We start from the raw sequence: 27,621 nt of genomic DNA, 5'->3' as shown, positions 1-27,621 counted from the left end.
TCCATACTAGTAAAGTCATGTTTAAAATCTTGAATATAGGCTTCAGCATTACACAAACCAAGAACTTCCAGACATCCAAGCTGGGTTTAGAAAAGGCAGAGGAACTGGAGGTCACATTTACATCATTTGCTGGATCAGAGAGAAAGCAAGGGAATTCCAGAAAAACATCTACCTTTGTTTCATTGACTATGCTAAAGCCTTTAACTGTGTGGATTATAATAAACAGTTGAAAGCTCTTAAAGTGATGAGAATACCAGATCATCTTACCTGTCTCCTGAGAAACCTGTCTGTGGGTCAAGAAGCAATAGTTAGAACAGTTAGATTTGAGAAAGGATTACAACAGGGCTGTCTGTTATCACCTGTTTATCTAACCTATACCCTGAGCACATTAAGAGAAATACAGGGCTGGATGAGTTACAAACTGGAATCAAGATAGGCTGGGGAAGCATCAACAGCCTCAGATATGAGCATGATACCACTCTCATGGCAAAAAATGAAAAAGAACTAATGAGCCTCTTGATGAGGGTGAAGGAGGAGAGAGAAGAAGTCAGCTTAAAACTAAATATTAAAGAAACTAAGATCATGGCATCTGGCCCCATTACTTCATGGCAAATAGAAGGGGAAAAGGTGAAAGTAGTGACAGATTTCCTCCTCTCGGGCCCTAAAATCATTGTGGCTGGTGATTGCAACCATGAACTCAGAAGATGATTGCTTCTTGGCTATGACAAACTAGACAGTTTGCTGAAAAGCAATGACAAATGTCCATATAGTCACAGCTATGGTCTTCCTAGTGGTCACATAAGGTTGTGAGAGCTGGATTGTAAAGAAGGCAGAATGCCAAAGAATTGATACCTTCAAACTGCAGTGCTTGAGAAGACTCCTGAGAGTTCCTTGGACAGCAAAGAGATCAAACCAGTCAATCTTAAAGGAAATTAACTCTGAATACTCATTGGAAGGACTATGCTGAAGCTGGAGCGTGAATATTTTGGTCATCTGATGCGAACAACGGACTCATTGGAAAACTTCCTGAGGATGGGAAAGATTGAGGGCAGGGGAAAACGGTATCAGAGGATGAGATGGCTGGATGGCATCTCCGATGCAATGTACATGAACTTGGGCATACTTTGGGAGATGGTGAGAGACAGGGAGGCCAGACGTGCTGCAGTCCATAGGATTGCAAAGAGTCAGAAACGACTGGGTGGCTGAACAACTACCACTTACCACAGCACTCTGCTTGACCCCTCAAACTGCACATAATTATTTCATTTTCTTATGTTAATCATGTTTGTATTATGACTTGAAATTGTAATTATCTTTTTTTTTTTTTTTTGGTCTGGCTATTGATTGTGAAAACTGATAATCATCTTTTACTATCGTGCTTATGTAACTGTTACTCACTTAATACCATTATGTCATGATTGGTCAACAAAAAAGTATTAGAATTCTATATCACCAAAACTAGGATTTAATGGAAAAATCTGTATCACTTTTTAAAAACCAGATGCATATCAGCATTACGTTGAATTTTTTTAAAAAAACACAAATGCCCTGGTATTGCTTTTATTTTTTTCTCCAGAGCTCCAGATATGTTTCTAATGAGCAGTTATGTTTAACAACAACTGAACTATATGATAATCTTTACTTTTATCCAGTTTGTTTCACTTTTTCTATTTCATATTCCGTGCTCCCATTTCATTTAGTTTTTCAATTTCTCCATTTCACTTTTTTTTTCTTTTTGATGTTCTTTCTCAAATCTTCAACAAGTATGATAGAAAAGTTTTTGTGTATATATATATATATATATATATATATATATATACATATTAGAAAACTTATGAATGTTTGCTTAACTAAAATTTGTATGACATTCTGACTCCACTTGTTTGACTTAGTATGAATAGAATGCTATATTTCTATTAAAAAATAGATACACAACAAAAAACAGTTTTACCACATAGCACTGGGAACCATAGTCAATAACTTGCAATAAGCTATAATGGAAATAATTTCAAAAATAATATTTGTGTATATGCATAACTGAATCACCTTTCTGTGAACCTGCAACATTGTAACTTTTCAATAAAATATTTGTATTAAGAAAAAATAAAATAAAATCACTAAATTAAAAAAATAGAACAAGAGAAGTCAAATTTTGCAGATAGGTTAACTTCTGAAAATCATCATTATAAAGGAAGCAGAAAAAAATAAGTAAATGTAATCTATACCCTCAGAGATATTCAAAAGGCTATCACCTCTATGAATCAAGGGTAAAGATAGTTATGGAGAAAAAAATAAACTATCAGAGCTGTTAGGTGTTGTGGGGAGCTGTTTCCAAAAATAAAAACATGGAAAACAAAAGAACAAAAATATAGTTGAGGGTAAACTAAATCAACTGAAAATCACATCTGAGATAAAAGGTTGACTCAAAAGATTCTCAAAGAATTCAGTACAAAAATGCAAATCAAATGTGGGAGAAAATAGAAAATAGAAGAGGACATTGTAAAATATGTCTAGGAAGATATAAATAGGTGCATCATATACACACATATGTATACATATATCACATATATACATTTATATTTATATATTTATACAAGTGCACACATATACATATACAATTGGGGATGAAAGCAGCAATTATATATAAATATGCAGAGATGTTCATGAATGTGTCTACACATGTGCATATACATGTACATCTGTGTGTATAAATATATATGTGTGTATATATGTGTGTGTGTGTATATATATGTGTGTGTAATAGACCTATGTATGTCTTAGTAGATATATATAATAGAACCTTGGGTAATAGAACATAATATATAGAACTTTGTGCTTAATGTATAGAGAATGCAAACAACACATTTCACACAGCCATGAACCACATCAGATGACTGCACTCTATATGTCTATGTCTTTCTCCTTCCAAGATCCCACTTCCATCTCTCTGACATTAATCTGCTTTTTAGCTAAAAGATTTTCACCCACAGGTGGCTGATAGAAAGCATAGCAAAAAGTCAAAGAAGTCTATCAATGAAAAGACTGAAATACAGATTTTACTACAACAGTATTTCCTGCAGGAAATCAGCAGAGAAACAGAAAGTAAGAATCATTAAAAATAGAGATTGGGAAAAATACCCTCCCCAAACCAATTTTTATCAATATCTTAAACACAGGAAACAAGGAAAACTGAATAACAAAGTTGCTAATAGTGACTCCAAAAAATACAGTCAAGGATAACAGAATGTCAAAGAATTTGACAAGATGGTGTTTGCTGATATAACAAGAATACTTTTTTATATGAACTATACTAAAGATAAAGGAAGTGATGCTGATGGATATATTAAAATAAGCCAGAGGCTTTATGTTACTTCAGAATTACATTATCAAAATTTAAGGGTATATATATATATAATGATCTTCCCAGATGGTTCAAACAGTAAAGAATCTGCCTACAATGCAGTAGACCTGGGTTCAATCCCTGGGTCAGGAAGATCCCCTTGAGAAGGAAACGGCAACCCACTCTAGTATATCTGCCTAAATAATTCCATGCACAGAGGAACCTGGTGGGCTAGAGTCCATGGGGTCACAAAAAGTTGGACTGAGCAACTAACAGACAGATATATGTATATAGTGGGAAAAAAAAATATATATATATATAGTGGGAAAAGAGGACAGAAGGGTGCTCTTGCAGCTTGGGTCAGTTCAGCTCAGTAGCTCTCTCTTGTTCAACTCTATGTAACCTCATGGACTGCAGCATGCCAGGCTTCCCTGTCCATCACCAGCCTTCAAAGCCTGCTCAAACTCATGTCCATCGAGTCGGTGATGCCACACAACCATCTTATCCTCTGTCATTTGTCCCCTTCTCCTGCCATCAGTTTTTTCCCAGCATCAAGGTCTTTTCCAAGGAATCAATTATTCACATCAGGTGGCAAAAGTATTGGAGTTTCAGCTTCAGAATCAGTCCTTCCAATGAACATTCAGGACTGATTTCCTTTAGGATTGACTTGTTTGATTTCCTTGCAGTCCAAGGGACTCTCAAGAGTCTTCTTCAACACCACGGTTCAAAAGCATCAATTCTTCAGCACTCAGCTTTCTTTATAGTCCAACTCTCACATCAATGCATGCCTACTGGAAAAACCATAGCTTTGACTGGATAGACCTTTGTTGGCAAAGTAATGTCTCTGCTTTTTAATATGTTGCCTAGGTTGATTAGAGCTTTTCTTCAAAGGATCAAGTGGCTTTTAATTTCATGGCTGCAGTCACCATCTGCAGTGATTTTGGAGCCCCAAAACATAGTCTCTCACAATTTCCATTACTTCCCCATCTATCTGCCATAAGGGATGGGCCATGATCTTAGTTTTTTTTTGATTTTTTTTTTTTTTTTTTCTTTTTTTTCATTTTAATATTTATTTATTTATTTATTTATTTTTTTTTTTTGGGGGGGGGTTTGTCATACATTGATATGAATCAGCCATGGATTTACATGTATTCCCCATCCCAATCCCTGCTCCCACCTCCCTCTCCACCCGATTCCTCAAGTTTTAAGCCAATTTTAACACTCTACTCTTTCACTTTCATTAAGAGGCTCTTTAGTTATTCTTTGTTTTCTGCCATAAGGGTGGTGCCATTTGCGTATCTGAGCTTATTGATATTTCTCCCAGCAATCTAAACTTCAGTTTGTGCTTCATCCAACCTGACATTTCACATGATATACTCTGCATATAAGTTAAGTAAGCAGGATGACAGTATACAACTTTGACGAACTCAATTCCCTAATTGGAAACAGTCTGTTGTTCCATGTCCAGTTCTAAATGTTGCTTTTGACCTGCATACACATTTCTCAAGAGGCAAGTAAGGTGCTCTGTTATTCCCATCTCTTTAAGAATTTTCCACAGTTTGTTGTGATCCACATAGTCAAAGGCTTTGGCATAATCAGTAAAGCAGAAGTAGATGTTTTTCTGGAACTCTCTAGCTCTTTCTATGATCCAACGGATGTTGGCAATTTGGTTCCTCTGCCTTTCCTAAATCCAGCTTGAACATCTGGAAGTGCTGTAGTCTGAACATTTTTTGACACTGCCTTTCTTTGCAATTGGAATGAAAACTGATCATTTTCAGTCCTGTGGCCACTGCTGAGTTTTCCAAATTTGCTGGCATATTGAGTGCAGCACATTCACAGCATCATCTTTAAGGATTTGAAGTAGCTCAACTGGAATTCTGTTACCTCCACTAGCTTTGTTCATGGTGATGCTTCCTAAGGCCTACATGACTTCACACTCTAGGATGTTTGGCTCTAGGTGAGTGATAACACCGTGGTTATCTGGGTCATGAAGATCTTTTTTGTACAGTTCTTCTGTGTATTCTTGCCACTTCTTACCATCTTCTGCTTCTGTTAGGTCCATATTGTTTTTCTCCTTTATTGTGCTCATCTTTGCATGAAATGTTCCCTTGGTATCTCTAATTTTCTTGAAGAGATCTCTAGCCTTTCCCATTCTATTCTTTTCCTCTATTTCCTGCATCGATCACTGAAGACAGCTTTCTTATCTTTCCATGCTTTTCTTTGGAACTTTGCATTCAGATGGGTATATCTTTCCTTTTCTCCATTGCCTTTAGCTTCTCTTCTTTTCTTAGCTATTTACAAGGCCTCCTCAGACAACCATTTTGCTTTGCATTTCCTTTTCTTCTGGATGGCCTTGATCACTGACTCCTGTACAATGTCACAAACCTCCATCCATAGTTCTTTAGGTAATCTGTCTATCAGATCCAATCCTTTGAATCTATTTGTCACTTCTACTGTATAATCATAAGTGATTTGATTTAATCATAGCTGAATGGTTTAGAGGTTTTCCCTACTTTCCTCAATTTAAGTCTGACTTTAGCAATAAGAATTTCATGATCTTAGCCACAGTCAGCTCCCGGCCTTGTTTTTGCTGACTGTATAGAGCTTCTCCATCTTTGGCTGCAGAGAATATAATCAATCTGATTTTGGTATTGACTATCTGGTGCTGTCCATGTGTAGAGTCTTCTCTTGTGTTGTTGGAAGAGGGTGTTTGCTATGACCAGTGCTTTCTCTTGGCAAAACTCTGTTGGCCTTTGCCCTGCTTCATTTTGTTCTCCAAGGCCAAATTTACCTGTTACTCCAAGTATCTCTTAACTTACTATTTTTGCATTCCAATCCGCTATGATGAAAAGGACATCTTTGTGGGGGGTGTTAGTTCTAGAAAGTCTTATAGGTCTTCATATAAGAAGACCTTATATTATGTTCAATTTCAACTTCTTCAGCATTACTGCTTAGGACATAGACTTGGATTACTGTGATATTGAATGGTTTGCCTTGGAAATGAACAGAGATCATTCTGTCATTTTTGAGATTGCACCCAAGTACTGCATTTCAGACTCTTGTTGACTATGAGGGCTACTCCATATCTTCTAAGAGATTCTTGCCCACAGTAATAGATATAATGGTCATCTGTGTTAAATTCAACCATTCCACTCCATTTTAGTTCACTGATTCCTAAAATGTTGATGTTCTCTCTTGCTCTCTCCCATTTGACCACTTCCAATTTACTTTGATTCATGAACCTAACATTTCAGGTTCCTAAGCAATATTGTTCTTTACTATTGAATTTGGGTAGATTCCACTCTTTCCTGGTGTCCCCACCCAACGTTGCTAATGAAAACCATCTATACCTGTATACTCAGGCAATTTCAGGGTAACTTCCTTTTGCTAAAGATTTCAGAAAAAGAGAAACACCTTATGATGTTGTGATGAATGATAGAGCCAGGATGGCTGGTAAAGATGGTGTCATACATGGAGGAAGCACTGTGATATAGTCAAGGGATGATAGAGCATTGTAACTTGACAATATAGGTAACTCAACAATTCCTGGACTGAGTCCCCCTCATTGTTCCCTAGAAATGTAACCTTGGACAGGCCACTTCATCTCTGTATGCCTTAGTGTCCTCAACCCTAAGTGGATATTTTAAAGGCGTTTATCTGTAGACATGTTTCTATAGTTAAATTGCAGATGCTTGCACAACATCTGGGAAAATTCATGGCCCTCCACAGTTCTCTTGCTTTCAGATATTGCATAGTAAATAATACAGTTTTACTTTTTCATCCTTTGCTATGGATTGCTTGACATATTTTTAGCTCATGTGGACATTCCTGGTGAGTTAGACGGTAAAGTTTCTGCCTACAATGCAGGAAACCTGGGTTTGATCCCAGGGTCAGGAAGATCTCCTGGAGAAGGAAATGGCAGCCCACTCCAGTACTCTTGCCTGGAAAATCCTATGGACGGAGGAGCCTGGTAGGCTACAGTCTATGGGGTTGCAAAGAGTTGGACACGACTGAGCGACTTCACTTCACTTCACTTCATCTGAACAAATGGCTGTAAACCTATTGATCTTTTTGGTTTAGGAAAGCAAACAGATGTTTCTCGGCTCAGCAGACCAAATCCCGTTCTCAATAAAGGAGAAGAGAACAGAGTAACTTCATGAAAGAAAGCCCATAATGAAACCAGTAGACAGAAAAGTTGGCCTTTAAACTAAGACAGTAAGAAGAAGGAAAAGAGAGATGGATAGCACAGCTTTGTGAGGATGTGCTATGGCATGGACTTTTGTGGGAATCAGGCAAATGTGAAGGAATAAGAAAGGAAAGTGACATAGAACCAGCTTTGTACTTATAGAGAATATTGTCTTATTTATAATAAGCTGTCATTAAATGGAAGCTATTATCAATCGTAATGCCATGTGGTAGTTTTAAAATGTCCAGAATTCTTTTATATTTCTCCCTTATTGCTTGCCTCCCCAGAGAGCTTGTGCTAGGCTTAGAGTATTGCATGCAATGACGAACAGGATAAGATGTGTGTGCTAGCGTGCAATTGCAGAGACTGGGTCATAAAAGTCACCTTTGTGACTCTGTGGCTTCCTTGGTGCTTTCTCTCTTTGGATCAGTCACTCCAGGGAAAGTGGACTGTCATGTTCCGAGCAGCCGTATGAAATGGCTCACATGACAAGAAATTGAGGCCAGATGCTAACACTAAACGAGCAACTGAGCCTTAAGCCAAGTCATGTGAGTGGGGTTTCTTGAAAGTGGAACTTCTATCCCTAGTTCAGCTTTCATCTAGTTGTAACCCAGAGTGACATTTTTAAAAATTATTCTATTGAGGTATAATTGATTTGCATATGATGTTAATTTATATTAGACAGCAAAGTGATTCAGCTATACATATATATGGATTCTTTTTTATATTTTCTACTATGGTTTATCATAGGACATTGAGTATAGTTCCCTGGGCTATACAGTAGGACTTTGTTGTTTATCAGTTCTATAGACAATAGTCTGCTACTGCTAATCCCAAACTCCCTATCCATCCCTCTCCCACTGTACCTACCTCTTGGCAACAAGAAGACTGTTATCTATATTTGTGAGTCTGTTTCTAGTTCTTTCATTCAGTTCAGTCACTCAGTTGTGTCCAACCCTTTGTGACCCCATGGACTGCAGCACACCAGGTCTCCCTGTCCTTCACCAACTCCCGGAGTTTACTCAAACTCATGTCCACTGAGTCAGTGATGTCATCTAACCATCTCATCCTCTGTCGTTCCCTTCTCCTCCTGCCCTCAATCTTGCCCAGCATCAGGGTCTTTTCAAATGAGTCAGTTCTTTGCATCAGGTGGCCAAAGTATCGGAGTTTCAACTTCAGCATCAGTCCTTCCAATGAACCCCAGGACTGATCTCCTTTAGGATGGACTGGTTGGATCTGTTGCAGTCCAAGGGACTCTCAAGAGTTCTCAAAAGCATCAATTCTTCAGCGGCCCATTTTCTTTATAGTCCAACTCTCACATCCATACATGATTACTGGAAAAACCATAGTATTGACTAGATGGACCTTTGTTGGCAAAGTAATGTCTGCTTTTTAGTATGCTGTCTAGGTTGTGAGAGGGTAACAGGCAGGAAGGCCAGGGGTCTCCAAACAGAGGAAATAGGCTGCAAATGCCAGACATTTTTATCTCTCTTAAGCAGCAGGAGGAAACAAACCAGAGATATTTTTTTCTTCTCTATACAAATTTAAAAGGAGGTTTCTCTTAAAATGCTGTGTTGCCATGACACCTGGTTTCACCGGAAGCTAACTATCCTCAAACCTTGAGTTAACCAATGCATTTCTTTTTCTTATGGAAATGTTTGTCTTAAGCTATGTTAATGTGCTATGCATTACCCCAGACTCTAAGTTCTGCCAAATGGCCTAACCTACTTACTCAGATATCGGTCCCCTAATCTATGTAAATGAAACTATTTGTTGGTAATCTGCCCTTCTACAAGATTCAAGTCAATTGTTTTATGGCCAGGGATGAATTATCTGGTGCCATTCTAAATTCTAAAGACATTCCTTTTTTTAATTAACAGACTGTGAGTGACTATATAACTTACAGCTAAAGACTGGGGGAGGGGGTATTCTTTCTGCCCTCTTCTGATGCCTATGTCAGAAGCTTTCTCTATCTCCTTTATACTTTAATAAAACTTTATTACACAAAAGCTCTGAGCGATCCAGCCTCGTCTCTGGCCCCGGATTGAATTCGTCAGTTGGTCGTAACTTTACTTCCAAGGAGTAAGCGTCTTTTAATTTCATTGCTGCAGTCAACATCTGCAGTGATTTTGGAGCCCAAGAAAATAAAGTCTGTCCCTGTTTCCACTATTCCCCATCTATTTGCCATTAAGTGATGGGACCAGATGCCATGATCTTAGTTTTCTGAATGTTAAGCTTTAAGCCAACTTTTTCACTCTCCTCTTTCACTTTCATCAAGAGGCTCTTTAGTTCTTCACTTTCTGCCATAAGGGTGGTATCATCTGCATATCTGAGGTTATTGATATTTCTCCCAGCAATCTTGATTCCAGCTTGTGTTTCATCCAGCCCAGTGTTTCTCATGATGTACTCTGAATATAAGTTAAGTAAGCAGGGTGACATACTCCATTCCCTATTTGGAACCAGTCTGTTGATTTGTGCCATATTTTAGATTCCACATATATTTTAGATTCCACATGTAAGGGATGTCATGTGGTATTTGATGGGCTTCTGAGGTGGCTCAGTGGGTAGAGAATCCGCCTGCAATGCAGGAGACACAGGAGATGTGGGTTTGATCCCTGCATTGGGAAGATCCACTGGAGGAGACATGGCAACCCACTCCAGTATTCTTGCTTGGAGAATCCCATTGACAGAGGAGCTTGGTGGGCTACAGTACATGAGGTCACAAAGAGTTGGGCATGACTGAAGAGATTGAGCAAATAAGCAAGCATGTTATTTATCTTTCTATTTCTGACTTACTTTGACTTAGCATGATAATCTCTAGCTGAATACACATTACTACTAATGGCATTTCATTCCTTTTTATGGCTAAATAATATTTCATTGTATATATGTGCCATATCTTATTTATCCACTCCTCTGTTGATGGATATTTAGGTTGTTTCTAAGTTCTGGCTACTATAAATAGTGCTGCAGTGAACATAGGGCTGCAGATATTGTTTTGAATTACAGTTTTCTCTGGATATATGCCCAAGGATGGGATTGCAGGATCATATGGCAACTCTATTTTTAGTTCTTTTGAGGAACCACTACACTATCCTCCATTGTGGTTGTACCAATTTACATGCCCACCAACAATAGAAGGGTCTCTTTTTCTCCATACTCTCTCCAGCATTTGTTATTTGTACACTTTTTAATGATGGTCATTCTGACCAGTATGAGGTAATACCTCTTTGTAGTTTTGATCTTCATTTATCTATTATTGATGCTGATAATTTTTTCATGTGCCTACCGGCCATCTCAATGTCTTCTTTGGAGAAAAGTGTTTTTAGGTCTTCTGTTTTCCAAACCTACATCTTGATTAAAATTGCATTAGGAGGCTCTTAGCTAGAGCCACCAAGTCATTCACAGACCTTCCTAAGTTGTTTTGAGTTGCTAGATTTGAGAGTAATTCCTATGAAGAAAAAGAAAAAAAAAAAATAATACAAGGTACTATTCTTATTCTTGGTAAGGAGTTTAAATGTGCATTTGCTTCTACTGTTTAGTGTATTGATTTATGAGAATATAACAAAGCTTCATTTCAAACAAGTATAGTACTAAAATTTTAGAATTCCTGAAGTATCAGAATAATCTTGTCCCTGAAAACATTGCTGCTTAGAAATAAAGGAACAATTCATGTGTAAAATAGAACACAGATGTTTAAGGAATTATACTCTGGAGAACAAGATGTGGATGGATAAAAAGTTTGAGATTTAAAGTGAAGTGCAAAAATTCTGTCCAAAGTATATTTCCAACACTAGTTCTATGCTGCTCTGATAAGGGGGGAAAAAGCATAAAATAGATTTTTAAAAGAATAAGAAAGAATGATTTTTTAAAAGTTTTGATGTGGAATAAAAGTCATTGAGCTTAGCCTCAACACAATTTTCTTCCACAATATTTCTGACATATCATAATGTGACTTCTTTTATAATTCTGTTAATGGAGAATTGGTCAATTTATTTTCTGAAGTACACTAAAATTTAGAAATCTCAACTGTTAAGTTCTTGGTAGGTTCAAATCCCCCTTTCCCCTTGAACATACTTCTGCTATCTGAATGGAAATAGAAAAAAAAAAAAAGATGGAGTGTAATCCTTCCAGTTTAGTAACAGTTAATATGTTGTCTTTCAAACCCAGCAAATACATGTGAAAAGGGCATTGTAAAGTGTTGGACACTCAAACTCCTAAGTGAGAACAGAATTAAAGAACCATAAATATGTGTGGGCATTTTTATGTGCAGTATGAGACTAAAAGTTGGGAATCCAAATTAATGGCTTTAGATGAAATGTCTTGTCCTTTCATCATAGCTCTCAGTCTACATGACACACAAATGCCCAACATTAAACTACGGGAAAAAATGTATTCTCACCTACACTCTTTTCCCTGAACCTCTAATATTGTATGTCAGATTCATAAAGGTTAAATGAGAAGAATACATTCTGACAGGAGAGTAAGTTCTTAAATCTAAAACCAGATCAACTTTTGGACTCATGTCTGATGATAGACAACTTGCATGCTCTAATTCTATAATTGTGATAAAAATGATTGAATGCCCTATTAGTCATATTATGAATAAACATCTTGAGTTAGCTCACATAATGATATCATAAACCATACACTAGAATGACTGACCAGTGAGAAATTTGGGAATTAAATCATCATATTATTTCATTTATATAAAGGCTACTCTAAAGAAGTAGCCTTTATATGGCAAGCTTGATTAGTGCTTAAAGAACAAAGTCAGTACTAATTTTAGTAAAAGCTAATTTTAATCAAGCAACATCATTTTCATTCATCATCTTTGGCTTTAATCACTGTCTTCACTTATATGCTGAGCAGAAATGCTTGCTAATTTTTGAAGGTTAAAATCAAGAGTGATCAACCTACATTTATGTTCATTGCTATAAAACACCATGTATTTCTCACAATGCTTAAAAATACTTAAATACTATTCTTGGGACTATAGCTGAATCTACTTAGGTGTCCTTGTGTATATAAAATCTTACCACACACACAGGAGTAAATGAAGTTAGGGAGTATATATGTCTCATGATGACAAAAGACTCTATAATGACAAGGAAAAATACATGACAAGGATCAGATACAGGCATATTTATATTAATAGATGATAACAAATAATCCAAAAAATGCAAATTCCTGTCTGTCATATTTTGAAGAAACACTATTCCTAAACTACAAAATCATCCATGGCTGATATGAAGCTGTCAAAAGATTTATTGATTCTTTGATAATAATGTATTTAATATGTGGTCCTTCTTCTGACCCATGAATAATATGCTTAATATACTAAATGAAAAATATAGTTCTTCAATGATATCATAGCAAAAATGTTTTCTAATTGTTATATTCAATTGTGCCTGTAAAATAATTTATCTTTTGCCTGATTGATTGAAGAGTATTTGAGAAATCTCATACAACTCAAGCTATATTTTCAATTTTAGTGCAACATGCTTTAGTTACACAGTCAAACACACACAGAAATATAAATTACATATATATATATATATATATATATATATATATATATATATACACACATATTTATATATTTACCAATTGAGCTATCTGGGAAGTATATATATATCCTGGTCAGTTCAGGCTGTAGGGGAGGAAAAAAAAAGTCTCTTCCATTTTATATATTTGAAAATTGAATCATGTTTGTTGAAATTTAAGGAAAGACATTTGGAGTATGAAATGGCAATTCATTCAAGCATTCTAGCCAGGAAAATTCATGGACAGAGGAGCGTAGCAGGCTACAGTCTGTGGGGTCACAGAGAGTCAGACATGAGTGACTGAACACACACACACACATGAGGAAAGATATGCCAGTGTCATTACCACCAAGAAAGGAAACTATGCTTAAAATCTAAGTGTTAATTCTATAGAATCACTTTTTAATTTACAAGACAGTCAAGTTTTTCTTATAACTTAGTTGCTCCATAAATATAACTGGATGTTCAAATCAAATATACATTATTTCGAAAGTTTTTGTTGTTGTTGTTAATTTATGATTTGTTGGTTGTTGGTTAGTTGCTAAGTTGAGTCCGACTCTTTGTGACCTCGTGGGCTATAGACTGACAGGTTCCTCTGTCCATGGGATTTCCCAGGTGAGAATATTGAAGTAGTTGTATTTCCTACTCCAAGGGATCTTCCTAACCCAGGGTTCAAACCCATGTCTCTTGTGTTTCCTGTATTGGCAGGCAGATTCTTTACCACTGTGTCACCAGAGAAGCCCAAATATATGCTTACCTACCTTAAATATTTCTTTTTGGAATGCCTCTATCAGTTGAACTCTATGTGACACTACAAATGTAGATGAAGTAGACAACATCTGGGAAAGTCTCCCTGGAGTTGTTTCCTATCAAAAATTACTCTGAAGGACAAAAATTACCTTCTGGAAGCTATAAGATCAAGCTAGAATTACTTATATCTGGATAACGAATAGAAAAATATTTACTATTAATTATTTGATAGCCTTCTAATACCTTTTGTACTACCTTAAAATGTATGCACATGCTGAATAAAGTAACAAGAGCTATTTATAGTATATACCTACAAAAATGTAATATCATACATGTTTATCTTTCCTATGATACATTTTGCAAGAAACTTCAAATGAACTAATTGTTGTTCAGTCACTAAATCATGTCCAACTCTTTGTGACCCCATGGACTGCACCATGGCAGGCTCCCCAGTCCTTCACTATCTCCCAGAGTTTGCTTAGATTCATGTCCATTGAGTCAGTGATGCTATCTAACCATCTCATCTTTTGCTGACCCCATCTCCTTTTGCCTTCAATCTTTCCCATCATCAATGTTGGTAAGTTGGCTCTTCACATTGGGTGGCCAGAGTATTGTAGCTTCACCTTCAGCATCAGTTCATTAGGTGACCAAAGTATTGGAAGCTCAGTTACAGCATCAGTCCTTTCAATAAATATTCAGGGTTGATTTCCTTTAAGATGGACTGGATTTGATCTCCTTGCAGTCCACGGGACTCTCAAGAGTCTTCTAATGAACCACAGTTCAAAATCATCAATTCATCAAGGATCAACATTCTTTACCTTCCAACTCTCACATCTGTACATCTGTACTCTCACATCTACTGGAAAAACTATAGCTTTGACTATACAGACCTTTGTTGGCAAAGTGATGTTTCTACTTTTTAATGTGCTGTCTAAGTTTGTCATAGCTTTTCTTCCAAGGAGCAAGTGTCTTTTAATTTCATGTCTGCAGTCACCATCTACAGTGATTCTTGAGCCCAAGAAAATAAAATCTGTCAGTGCTTCCACTTTCCCCCCTTCTATTTGCAATGAAATGATGGGACCAAATGTGATGATTTTAGTTTATTTATTATTATTATTATTTTTTTAATGTTAAGTTTGAGTCATCTTTTTCACTCTCTTCTTTCACCCTTATGAAGTGGCTGTTGATGACCATAAAAACAATAAAACTAAAAACCTTGATTGAGCCAGTGAAATTAATTTATTGACATGTCTATGATATGATAATAAATGACCAATAGAGATTTTCAGCCTACTTGTCCCATTTTTCCTTAACAAATTGCATAATTTTAATGTACTTCTAAGGGGAACAGTTCAAGATAAAGGTGATGAATTAGATAATAGATTAACTTGGAATAAGCTTTTTTCAAGGTATTCCCTGGTATTAGACTGATGCTTCTTAATCACTTAAATCCATTGAGGTAGACAATTAAGATGATGTGATTTTCATTAAGATTGTAACTTAAAGGCAGACACCATCTCCAGCGTCAGGGATCTCCTTTGTGGTCCGATAGCTGAGAACCAGGTGGCACAGATCTGACTCCTGGTCTGGGAACTAAGGTTCCACATGCCTCAGACCAAATAGGCCCCTGAGCCACAGCCAGAGTCTGCGTGCCATGATACAAGAAATGTCATGCCAACTGGGACCTCTTGCTGCCAAATAAATAAATTATTTAAAAAAAAAAAAAAGATTTCTAGTATTAGATAAAATAGGAAATATTTTCACTTAAACTACCTTTACAAAAATCCTTATTTACCTCAGCATCTGAATTTCTACCCAGCAGTAATACTGAATCAAAGAGATTCTAGTAGTCTTTGCTGGGCCAAGAGTAAGATAAAAAATGTGAGTTTATATAAAATTAAATTTTATTATATATTGAACCAAGCTGAAGTAACCATAATTTTGTAACACCCTATTCTGTTTTTCCTTCTACAGTTTAGCTCTGATTTCCATTTCTTCACACCTCTTTCTCCTTGTATGTTTTAAGTAAAGACTGTCCCTCCAGGCTTCTCCTTTCTCTCTCCCAGATCACTCTCTCCTCAAGTGTATATTGTAATTGTTCCAAGAAAACATTCCTGATTGCATCCAGCTTCAGTCACCCAGTCATGTCTGGCTCTTTGTGACCCCACGGACTGCAGCATGCCAGGCCTCTCTGTCCCTCACCATCTCTTGAAGTTTGCCCAAGTTCATGTCCACTGCATCAAAGATGCCATCCAGCTATCTCATCCTCTGATGCTCTTTTCTCCTTCTGTCCTCAATCTTTCCCAGCTTCAGGGACTTTTCAAATGAGTCGGTTGTTCATGTCAGATGAACAAAATATGGAGCTTCAGCTTCAGCATCAGTCCTTCCAAAAAGTATTCAGGGTTTATTTCCCTTAATATTTTATATCCTTGCTATCCAAAGAACTCTCAGGAGTCTTCTCCAGCACCACAGTTTGAAGACATCAATTTTTCAGTGCTCCACCTTCACAGATCCCTGCCTTGTTGTGGCGAAAGGGCTTGTGTAACTCGATGAAGCTATGAGCAATGCCATGTAAATCCAAGACAGATGAGACATAGTGGAGATTTCTGACAAAACTGGAGGAGGGAATGGCAAACCACCCCAGTATACTTGCCATGAGAACTTCATGAACTATATAAAAGGGCATTCAACTTAGTTTCTGTCTTTTCCACATACAAGATTGTGGAAATAATCTCTATTTCCCTGTATCTCAAATTCCAAGTCTTAGATGGTACTACAGAAGAAAAATACACAAGATCATTAACTCACTCCTGATAATACTGCATTTTACTTTATGTTAATTTTTACGTATTAGATCTACCTGAGGGACAGTTGAGCCTAGCATGCTGCAGCTCATGGGGTCGTGAAGAGTCAGACACAACTTGGTGACTGAACAACAAGAACAGATCTAGTATGTGGGGAAGAAAAATAATTTTCCTTCTTCCTTTCCAGCTTCTTGGCTGAGATACACCTGTAGTAAAAAGACAGATTAACAGAAGGAAAGCAAAAAGAAGTTTAATAGCATTGAGAATTCCAGTATACCTGTGAGAGACCCAGGAAAACAGAATATCTCCCTAAAATGGACTAAGCCACCGCCTTAAATATCTCCTACAGCTTGAAGACAAGAGATGTTGGGAGAAGGAAAGTCAGTTATGGGAGGTTGCCAGGAAAAGCACAGAAAATGAGGGTAAAGTTGTTAGTCCTTGCCTTCTAGTTGGTAAGTTTCTTGAAAATTAATGTCATCCTGGTAGAGAGAGGCAGACATCCTCCAAAAGAAGATCTCCTTTTCAAATGTAAACAAAATGGAAACTTACACTCAGTTTTCAGAACTGCCCCTGTGTCTGTTTCTTAAAAAGCAAACAAACAGACAAAAATGCTTAAAGTAATCTGTATGCAAATAGGTATATTTTTCTCCCCTTCAACTACAAAACAACCTATATTCCAGGAAAATTCTTGATCCTAATCTCAAATTTCGTCCTAGTATTTTTTGCCTATGATAAGTGCTTAGATTCAGAACCTCCTCAGATTAAGTTTTTTGTAATTTTCTAAGTTCTAGTTTAATTTCTTTACTGCTTTTCTTTCTCCACCAAAGCTGTTAGCCAAGAAACCCGGTAATATGAAGAATTTGACATAAAGAAAATGACATTGTTCATTCTGTCATCTTCCTTAACTTCCAATCATGGCTTTTTACACAATGGGAGGTAGCATTGTCTGGATTCTGAAATCTAATCTAAAACACCATTTTTTCTTATCTCATATACATTCTGAGGGTTGTGAATTTGGAAGTGCTCAGCTGAGTGGCTCTGGCTCAGGGTCTCAAAGGAGTTTGCAGCCTTTCACCTGAATACTCTTCCTTTCTTATAACTTTTTATCACAGAAGCTCTATTTTATCCCCCCTTTGTACACTTAGCTTCATTTGGTTTATTGAATGTTTGTTAAAATGATGAACAGCCTGTGCTTGTCAAATTATTAAAAGGATTTATATTAAATATTAAGAATGATGTCATGTGTTGAGTCCTCTGACACTAACAGGGATAACCATCACTAATTCATCATGTGATTTCTCTTTGAAGAGCAGCAGATCTAGACAGAAAAAGGTGTCTCAAACATTTCTGTTCAATAGTTCTTACAAAAACCAATATAAAACTCACTGCTTTCATTTGATTTATTTTATTTCTTATTTTTGTTTCTCTCCTAGATTTCCTAGCTAATGATACAAGCAGTAACATTATCTCAGAAATAATTATAGAGAAAAATAGTTAAACAAATGAAACAAAGGTTGAGAAAGCATAAGGAACTGTTCATAATACTGAATGGATTTCAGAAATGGATGTGCATTAAAAATAGAAACTCAGGGACTTCACTGGTGGTCCAGTGACTAAGATTTCACCCTCCTAAGGCAGAAGCCCCAGGTTCGATCCCATCCCCAGTCAGGTAACTAGATACCATAAGCAGCAACTAAGAGCTTGCATGCCACAACTAAAGACCCCACATGCTCCAGCTAAGACCTAGCACAGCCAAATCAACAAATAAATAAATATATATTTTTAAAAAGATACAAACTCAGGTAAGGAAAACACACATACAATATTCTATTGTTTATGGCATAAAACATGACAGAATCACTTGAAACTCTTAAGAATGCATTGTTTAAAAATCATTTCAACAAACAAGCCACTTTTAATGACTCATTATTTGAAAGATTCATAAAAATGAATACATTATTTTGAAGTTTAATGCAAATAATTTGGATTTTCATGGACAGATAATAAAATCCATTTTATTTGCTGTAATATAGAAATTTATGAAAAATGTTCTATCAATTACCATATTCCCAATCAAATATATGTATCTATATCTTTATATACAGTATTTATATTTTGGCAGAATAAAATACAGAAGTGAGAAATATCTTAAAAGATTATCAATATTCCATTTTAACAGTTTTGGACTGTCTAGAATTGCTAGGTAGTTAGAATAGGAAAACAGAATCCAAAATGGTGGTGACTAAAAGGCAAAGATAGGAAAAAACCCACAAAAATGGAACAAAAGAAAATCCACGGACAGGAGTAAGAACTTCAGGTGAAACAAACACACCCGCTTCTTGGCTAGCAAAATTTGCATAGGGCAGGCTCGAGGGGGAGGAGACAAAACGTAGAGATAAAGGAAGCCAAGACTGATTGAGACCTCTCCTTTGGGGCCAGCCCGCCCGCATGCCTTGAGGGTGTACTCTCCTTTGCTTGCTGAATAAAACTGAGCTGTAGCCAAGCTGTACCACTGGCCCACTGTTTCAGATCTTTGCTGTGGTGAGACAGAACTGAGGAAATTGCACCCCGTCCCCCGACCCCCGACATGTCTGGTCCTGTGTCTCGGATCTAACCTGGCTGAAGCAAGCTCAGCTCAGGCCCAACTCGGCAAAAACAGTGTGGAAGCTGAAGGTGAAGGAAACCCAGCCCAGTGGAAGTGACAAGAAGTCTAGTGTGCTGGAAACCGGGAGAGCAAAAACACTCTTGGCAGAAAGCTGACACGGTTCAGTCTCAGATTCCAGAAGACCTCCAGTTAAGGTAGGAGGGCCTTGCCCCTATGGCTGGAAGGACATATGGCTAACAAAATCTTAATCCCTTTACAATCTCTCATTTCTTGTTTCCTTGGATCCCCTGTGAACAGGCAAGTGACAGTGGGTGCAATTGAGGGACTCTGGCAAGGGCTACTCCCCAGTGTGTCCCTAAGGCTCCACTATCTGCTGCACCCTAGTAACTGTTTCCCAAGTGAATGAGGGTTCTTCTGTCCTTAACCTCCTATGTGTCAAGCATCAGGCCAATGAAAATTGTTGGCACAGGTCAGGCATTTAGCAGTTTTTCCAGCAAGTTATGAAAGGGATTCCTCGGCATGTTTTTCCCACTGTTTTTTCCTTCTGTCCTTCATCTCCTCTCTCCATCTATGCCACTGTTTATAAAGTATTGGGTAGATCATCATCTTTCCATTTCTGAAAGCTGCATTTGAAAATATTTAGCTAAGATTGGGACTCAAACCCATGTAGCAGGGACTCTGCGATGTGCTTAGTAACTCAGTCATGCCTGGCAGTGACTCAAGCCCAGCAAAACCCCACAGTGCTTGGCTTCAGGACCTAATGAAACTCATTATTAATGCCTCATTGCAAAAAGAATTCAGTGAGAGAGACAGCAATAGGTAGGGTAGATTTGTTTGGATTCAGAGAGAGGCACACACCAAGAGTGTGAGCCATTGCAGAGGGTGAGCGTGGCAGCCATGAAATGTGGTGTGGTTGTTTTTTATGAGCTGGGAAATTTCATTTGCTAATGAGTGGGAGGATCATTCAAACAATTGGGGAACCAACCACTCCTTGGACTTTTGATAATGCCTTGGAACTGTCATGGCACCTCTGGATGTGGCATTTAGCTTACAGATTGAGGATCAAGTTTTAGTTGAATGTGATTTGTCTGTCATCTTGGACCCATTTAATTTGAATGGGTTTATCTTATGCCCTAGGGTTACATCATTCTTTCAAAAGTTATGCCCTGCATGCTTTTCTCCTGTTTCATGCTCTTTTCCTGAGCCCTATCTGGGCCCACAATGTTGCCTCTACAATATTCTGGCAGGACAACCTGAAAATAGCTGGCCCTTGGGAGGGAACTACTGTATAATATCCAAACCCTTGAGATATTCAGGCCTTCATCTTCCATGTTTCCTACAACATGTGTGTCAACAGCACCTCTCAGTGAACCCGCTAGGGCAGGTGACAGGCACACAATGCCTGCTAGGAGTCCATCTGTTGGTAACATCCCTTCAAGGGCAATTTGGCTTGCAGAGACAGTGTTTGCTACTTCACTTTGGAGTTAGCCCTGCAGGCTGTTTGGGCTCAAATCTTTACCATCCTTCTTGTAAAGCTACGAAAATACCCCTGATCAAATTGCCACTTCATTTTTATGGAACATCTGGTCTGTTGCCTCTTATCAATTTGTTTTTAAGCCACTTGCCAACTCTTACAACCAGGACCCTGCCCCCTTGTAGGCAGCACTGCTCCACACCACTTATTATTAAAATACTCTTAACACCCCCTAACAGGACCAGATAACCCACTCCTTTGTCATTACTTCCATTATTACCTAGAGTAGGTCTATGGCAATGAAATGTTTACCATTGGAGACACCTTAAGCTGCACTTATGGAGGACTGGGGGAAGAAATCAATGATTCAAATTCCCTTGGGGTAATAAGAGGATAAGTCTTATGGTTTTTTTTTTTTTTTTTTTTTTGGTAGGTTCCCAGTCTCAGGGCACAGACTTGGATTGCTTTACATCATGGTATCTATTCCCATCCATGGTGGAACAGCCCCTTAATCCTACCCAGCACTGGCCATGGTGGAGATCTTGGGGATGCACAACTCCAGCTTGGGGGTCCCAAGAGGTCGACCTGCCTTGATCTGCCTATGGATCGTCCCTAGGAGGCTGTCATTCATCAGCCTGCTCAGGGATCCACCAGTCCGGGATCCCAGGAGGTCGACATGCCTTGACCTGCTTAGAGATCTGGTTCCTGGGAGGCTGTCATTCCTCAACCTGCTCAGGGATCTGTCAGTCCAGGGGTGCCAGGAGGTCGACATGCCTTGACCTGCATGGGGATTCAATCCCCAGGAGACTGTCATGCCTCAACCTGCTGGGGGAATCTGCACCCTGACCAAGGGATGACTGGCTCTCATGTTGCAACAGTACTGAGTAGGATAAGCTTAAGAAAGACCTAAGGAAGTCCACCTATGGAAATGTAAGGAAGTCTATTCGTTGTTGGACTGTGCCCAGTCTCAGCAATAGCTCAGGAGCCCAATGAGAACCCCATTGCCTTTCTGGAAAGGCTAAAAGAAGCCCTCCAAAAGTTTACCAATCTGGACTTAGACTCTCATGAGGGACAGGTGATTTTAAAGGACAAATTCCTGTCCCAATGTTCATCAGACATCAGGATAAAGTTACAAGAGCTGCAGTAGCAGGACTCTGTTGCCTCTTTAGATAAGATGGTCCAGACAGCCACCAAAACCTTTTACAACAGAGAACAGGAGAGGGAGGTCAAGGCCCAGGAAAGGGAGAAAAGGAAAGAGACAAGACATGCCCAGATGCGGGCCACCCTCCAGGGAAGCCCTATTGCAAACCCCGAGTCCTTGAAGGACAAGGCACGAGGCAAATACTTAGTCTGTAGACAGGCGGGACATTGGGACAGAGTGTACAAACCATGGCAAGTCTCCTGAAGTGGCTTGCTACAAATCCCATCAATTTGGACATTGGGCAGTGCTCTGCCCTTGGAACCCAAGATCCTCAAGGTCAAGTGCCAAGCCTTCCCTCACGATGGCTCAACAGGACTGAAAGGCCTTCTCCAGCCAGCCCACCTGGATAACCGTTACGGGGCTGGAGCGAAGGGTGCAAATGTACATGGCAGGTAGGTCTGAGGACTTATTGGTTGACACAGGGGCTACCTATTCTGTCCTGACTTCCTACTCTGGAGTCTTCTCATCCCAAATCTGTACCATGTTGAGTGCTACAGGAAAAACAATTAAAAAAAGATTCACATGAGCACTTTTCTGTTGCTGGGAAGGACAGATATTTTCCCACCAGTTTCCGGTGGTCCCTGAGTTCCTACCCCCTTATTCAGAAGAAATATTTCCCTGCCTTTGAAATCTTGTAGCCATTGGAGTCCTGATAGAAAGAGGCTTTAAAACTCTCTCTTGGGAACAAACTATTTTTACCAGTCACCAAGTGAAACAACTCCTGAATCAGAGAGGCCATTTACGGATGTCTGATCAAAGGATCCTCAGATATCAAATAGTGCTGATGAAAAACCCAGGCCTGACTATATCCCCTTGTGGGATTCTTAACCAGCCACCCTCCTGCCTACCCCCAAGGGCTCTCTACCCTTTCACTCTTGGCTAGAAACCATGGACCATTGGGCAAAACCCTGAGAGGCACTGTCAGAAGATCTTCCGACCAATCCTGAAGAAATCTGGTACACTGATGGAAGCGGCTTTGTCTTAGATGGAAAAAGAAGAGCTGGATATGTAGTATTCTCCAATTTCGAGACCATAGAGGCTAAACCTTTACCACCAGGTACTTCAGCCCAATTAGCTGAGCTCATAGCCCTGACTCGAGCTTTAGGGCTGGGGAAAGGAAAAAAAGTAGCCATTTACACTGACTCCGAGTATGCCTTCCTAGTGCTATATATGCACATACTGCTATTTGGAAAGAAAGAGGCCACTTGACCACCTGAGGCTCCCCAATCAAGTACGGTGATCAAATCCTTAGGCTCTTGGAGGCAGTCCATCTGCCTGCTTAGGTTTCAGTCTCCCACTGGAAAGGACACCAACAAGGGAGCACGGAGATGGCACGAGGGAACCAAGCTGATCAGGCAGCTCAGAGAGCAGCATCACAGAACGATGACCTAACAGGGCTTGACACCTTATTTCCAGACTAATTTGCCAGAAACTCCTTCATATACTGAAGGTGAGACTCAAAGCTAAGAGTGAGGGGCTTCAAGAGGATCATATGGGGTGGTTCCAAAGGGAGGGGCTCCTTTTTTTGCCTGAAAATCTCCAATGGAATTTGGTTCACTCCTTATATGCCACCACTCATTTAGGGGAGAAGCCCTCCCCCCCCCCCCACACACACACACAAAGATTACTAGAAAGGTCCTTCAGAGGAGCAGGCCTCCAAATGACTATGAGGCAAGTGGTCTCCTCTTGTCCTACTTGCCAATTAAACAATCTCCAAGGAGCTCCAAGACCCCAGCTGGCCCAGCCAGTCCAATGGCATGGGACCAGGAGAGGACTGGAAGATGGACTTCACTCAGATGCCTGTTTCTCAAGGGTATAAATGTCTGCTAGTCATGATAGATACATTCACAGGATGGATTGAAGGCTTTCCCACCCAGACTGAGAAGGCCAAGGAGGTAGTTAAAAAAAACAAAAAACAAACAAAAAAACGCTCCATGAAATCATTCTGAGATTTGGTCTGTCCAGCTCATTACAAAGTGACAATGGGACATCGTTTACATCTAAGGTCACCCAAGGGGTCTCTAAAGCTTTGGGCATTACTTATTATCTCCATTGTGCCTGGTTGCCTCAGGAAAAAGAGGCAACCAATTATTAAACTCAGCGATAAAAAAGATAACCCAGGAGACCTCTCTGGATGGAAGTAGGCTTTATCAATACCTCTCCTTTGCACTCATATTGCCCCTAAAGAACTGGTTGATCTTAGTCCTTATGAGATGCTATGTGATAGACCTTTTTGTTTATGTCAATGACCTCTTTCTAGATCCAGAGGCTCAGCCCCCCCCCCCCCCCGCCCCAGTCTTATATCATGGCCACTGGGCAATTCCAACAAGATATGTGCTTGTGGGATGTCAACCAGACCCAAAAGATTCTAAAGAGCCACCACTATATGTTCCAGGGACTGAAGTCCTAATCAGATTCTGGAAAGATGGGTCTTCAAGGGCTCAACCTCAGCCCACTTGGGAGGGCCCCTACCCTGTAATACTTTCTACCCCCACAACAGTCAAGGTACCAGGACATGACTCCTGGATTCACTACTCACGAGTCAAGCTGTGGAAGAAAACAGAAAATGACACTCAATACACCTGTGAGCACCCGAGAGGCCTCAGATGCCTGTTCAGAACTGCAAATGAGTGCCATTCTAAAGAATACCCCCAAAATTAAGTTTCTGGGGATAAGATTTCTCAGGATAGCTCTGAAGAGCCAACACAGCTTGGCAGGGGTTGTACTCCAAAATAGACAGGCGATAGATCTCCTGATCCCTGAACAAGGAGGGTCTTGAGCCATCTTGAATGAGATGTGTTGTTTCTTGGTAAATACCTCCAGCCAAGTTAAAGAAAGCCTCACAGTCCTCAAGAAAAACATTTAGATCCTACAGGATCTCAAAGAGTGAGCTGGAGAGTTCTTGGGGAGGCTGCAATCTCTCTTTGGGGATATTTCTCCTGGTGAGGGGGAATTTTGGGTTGGCTAATGCCCCTACTAATCCCTGTCATCACCATATTGATGCTGTTTCTGATTGCTCCATGTATTACCAATTGGCTAACCCTTTTTTTCTCTTCCCAGGTCAACAAGCTACAGCATACAGTGCCAGTTCAACAAAGATATATAAAACTATACCTGATCATGGAAAATATCACTCACCCTTAGATGGACACCACTATAAAGACTCTAAGGCTTGAGACTAGCAAGAGGGGGAGGCCCGATAACCCTCGCTGTCCCAGCTCAACAGGAAGTAGCCAGAGAGACCTCAACGTCCCTATTCCCAAAGAATCAGGCCTTCCATTTCTTGAGGGGGGAATATTAGGTAGTTAGAATAGGAAAAAGGATTCCAAAGTGGCAGTGGCTAAAAGACAAGAAGGGGGGGGGGGGGCATGAAAATGCAACAAAAGAAAATTCACACACTGGAGTGAGAAGTTCAGGCAAAACAAACACACCCCCTTCTTGGCTAGCCTGATTTGCACAGGGCAGGTTTTGGGGGGAGAAGACAAAACCTGTAAAAAGAGGGAGTCAAGGCTGAGGCCTCTCCTTTTGGGTGGGCCTGTCCTCACACCTTGAGACTGTACTTTCCTTTGCTTGCTGAATAAAACTGAGTTGTAACTGAGCTATAACACTGGCCCACTGTTTAAAATCTTTGCTGCAATGAGACAGAACCAAAGAAATTACACACTCCCCCGACAGAAACATAGTCAATTCTTGTCATCAACCGTATAGTTAGGTTCTGAACAGTCACTAAACATGAATTAGTAAACACCAAATCTCTTGTTTCTAGGAAAAAAAGCACTGAAATTACTCCCTGTTAGTGCATGGTAACATTTCCCCAGCTGATCAATAAATAACTTTGTTGTAGGTCTGCTTCTGTTGAAAGACACTGTCAGAGAGGAGGAAACTTTCCTCTACTCTTCTAGGTCTTCTGGCTGGTCCAAATATTAAACTGACATGGGACTGATTAACAAGAGAAAATCAAATAAAATTTAATAACATGATAACATGTATACACAGAGGAGAGACCCAGAAAAAAGTAACTACCCAAAATGACTGAAACCCTCACTTTAAATACCATCTTCAGCTAAAGACAAAAGAGGGTGTTGGGGCTAGTGGTTTGGGACTTCAAAGATGAGGAAGGCAATTCACACGGAGATGGAAAAGCAAATGTTGGTAAACAAACGTTTTCTGGGCTATGCAGAGACAATGGGACACAGGGTGACTCTGTTGTTACCCCTGTTACCCTGTTACCCCACCATGCCCAGCCCATATTTTCTGCACATATCTCTAAAGATTGCTCTGTACCAGGAACAGGCCCTTTATCTAAATTGTTTAGGCAGCTAAGGGGGAAGCAACAAGGAAATTTCCTGAGTCTTCTATTCCTTAAAAATAACTGCTGATGCTGCTAAGTCACTTCAGTCGTGTCTGACTCTGTGTGACCCCACAGACGGCAGCCCACCAGGCTCCGCCGTCCCTGGGATTCTCCAGGCAAGAACACTGGAGTGGGTTGCCAAGGTTACCTTAATTCTCATGCCACGTATGTGGAGAGTCAAGTTGTGTTGTCTTAGGACACTTTTTTAATATACATTATTGCTCCATTAACACTGAACCTAAGACAACAGCACTCTAACTCACTCCTGAATGATGCTTGTCTAACACACGTGTTTTCTCTAAAAGGCACAGCACAGCCTTCCTGCATGTAGAAATGCTGATCAGCATGAGACTTGAGGCCATTTGATCAGTAAAATCGCCAAAAAAAGGTTACAAAAAAGTGAAAAATGTGGCATTAAATAGAATTCAAAATGGAGGCTTGGCCATAGTAGAGACTGAACATGAAATAGAGCGAGACTCTGTGAGGATCCTGGGCGCGCGTGTGCACACACACACACACACACACACACACACACACACAGTCTGCTTGTGCTTCTATTTCTTGTTCGTAGGAAACAGGCTTCATTCTGTGTCTATGACCTTTCCTGAGTTCCAAAGTGCAGATTCAAACACTTGCTAATCAGGCAAGGAAGGGGAGAGACAAGGGAAGAGCTGCCAAGAAACAAAAGCATAGCAATGAGGTGGGGCTCTAGTTCTGCCTCAAGGAATATACATTTAAAACTACTTTGAGTTATTCTGCAGGGACTAAGGCCCCCAACCCAAGCGGAGGTTGGTTAACTTCAGGCTGAGCACAGGATCCCTGGAATGCTTCCCGGCTACCTCACCATTAACCCATCAGGGGAGAGTCTGCACACAGTGGAAGACAATGAAGATTCTGACCCCCTCCCCAAATGATTCTCCCTATAAAATCTTTCATGGCTGAGCAGGATCATCAGAGTTGGTTTTTAGACACAAGTGAAGTCTCTCAGTCGTGTCCGACCCTTTGCGACCCCGTGGACTGTAGCCTACCAGGCTCCTCCATCCATGGGATTCTCCAGGCAAGAATACTGGAGTGGGTTTCCTTTTCCTTCTCCAGGGGATCTTCCCGACCCAGGGATCGAACCTGGGTATCCTGCATTGTGGGCATTTTAGACACAAGTCCACCTTTTTCTCAAGCTGCTGATCTTCTGGATAAAGCAGGCTTTCCTTTTGTATTGACACCTGTCTTCCAAGTATTGGCTTTCAAACAGCCAAGCCTCAGTTCAACAACAAATCTAGGAGGCATTCCCTCATTTGACATAATGTGCATTGGACACTCACATTCTCGGTTACTCTGTGCATGTGGGCTGTGGTGAGAGAGCTGAG

General features: G+C 39.7%; 1 long non-coding RNA gene across 1 annotated transcript; it reads right to left on the bottom strand.

Annotated features, from left to right (window-relative positions):
* Nucleotides 1–1,314: 1,314 nt before the first annotated feature.
* LOC122422064 lies at nucleotides 1,315–27,262 on the bottom strand. The gene is made up of 3 exons (XR_006263719.1): nucleotides 27,230–27,262; nucleotides 23,046–23,048; nucleotides 1,315–1,458 (listed from the first exon to the last, which is right to left on the bottom strand). It is a non-coding gene; the product is annotated as an uncharacterized LOC122422064 (long non-coding RNA).
* Nucleotides 27,263–27,621: the final 359 nt, after the last annotated feature.

The sequence above is a fragment of the Cervus canadensis genome, chromosome 19 (genome assembly GCF_019320065.1).
Source record: "Cervus canadensis isolate Bull #8, Minnesota chromosome 19, ASM1932006v1, whole genome shotgun sequence".
Lineage (NCBI taxonomy): Eukaryota > Metazoa > Chordata > Mammalia > Artiodactyla > Cervidae > Cervus > Cervus canadensis.
The sequence above is the reverse complement of the archived record's forward strand: the minus strand, read 5'-3'. Positions and strand labels throughout refer to the sequence as shown.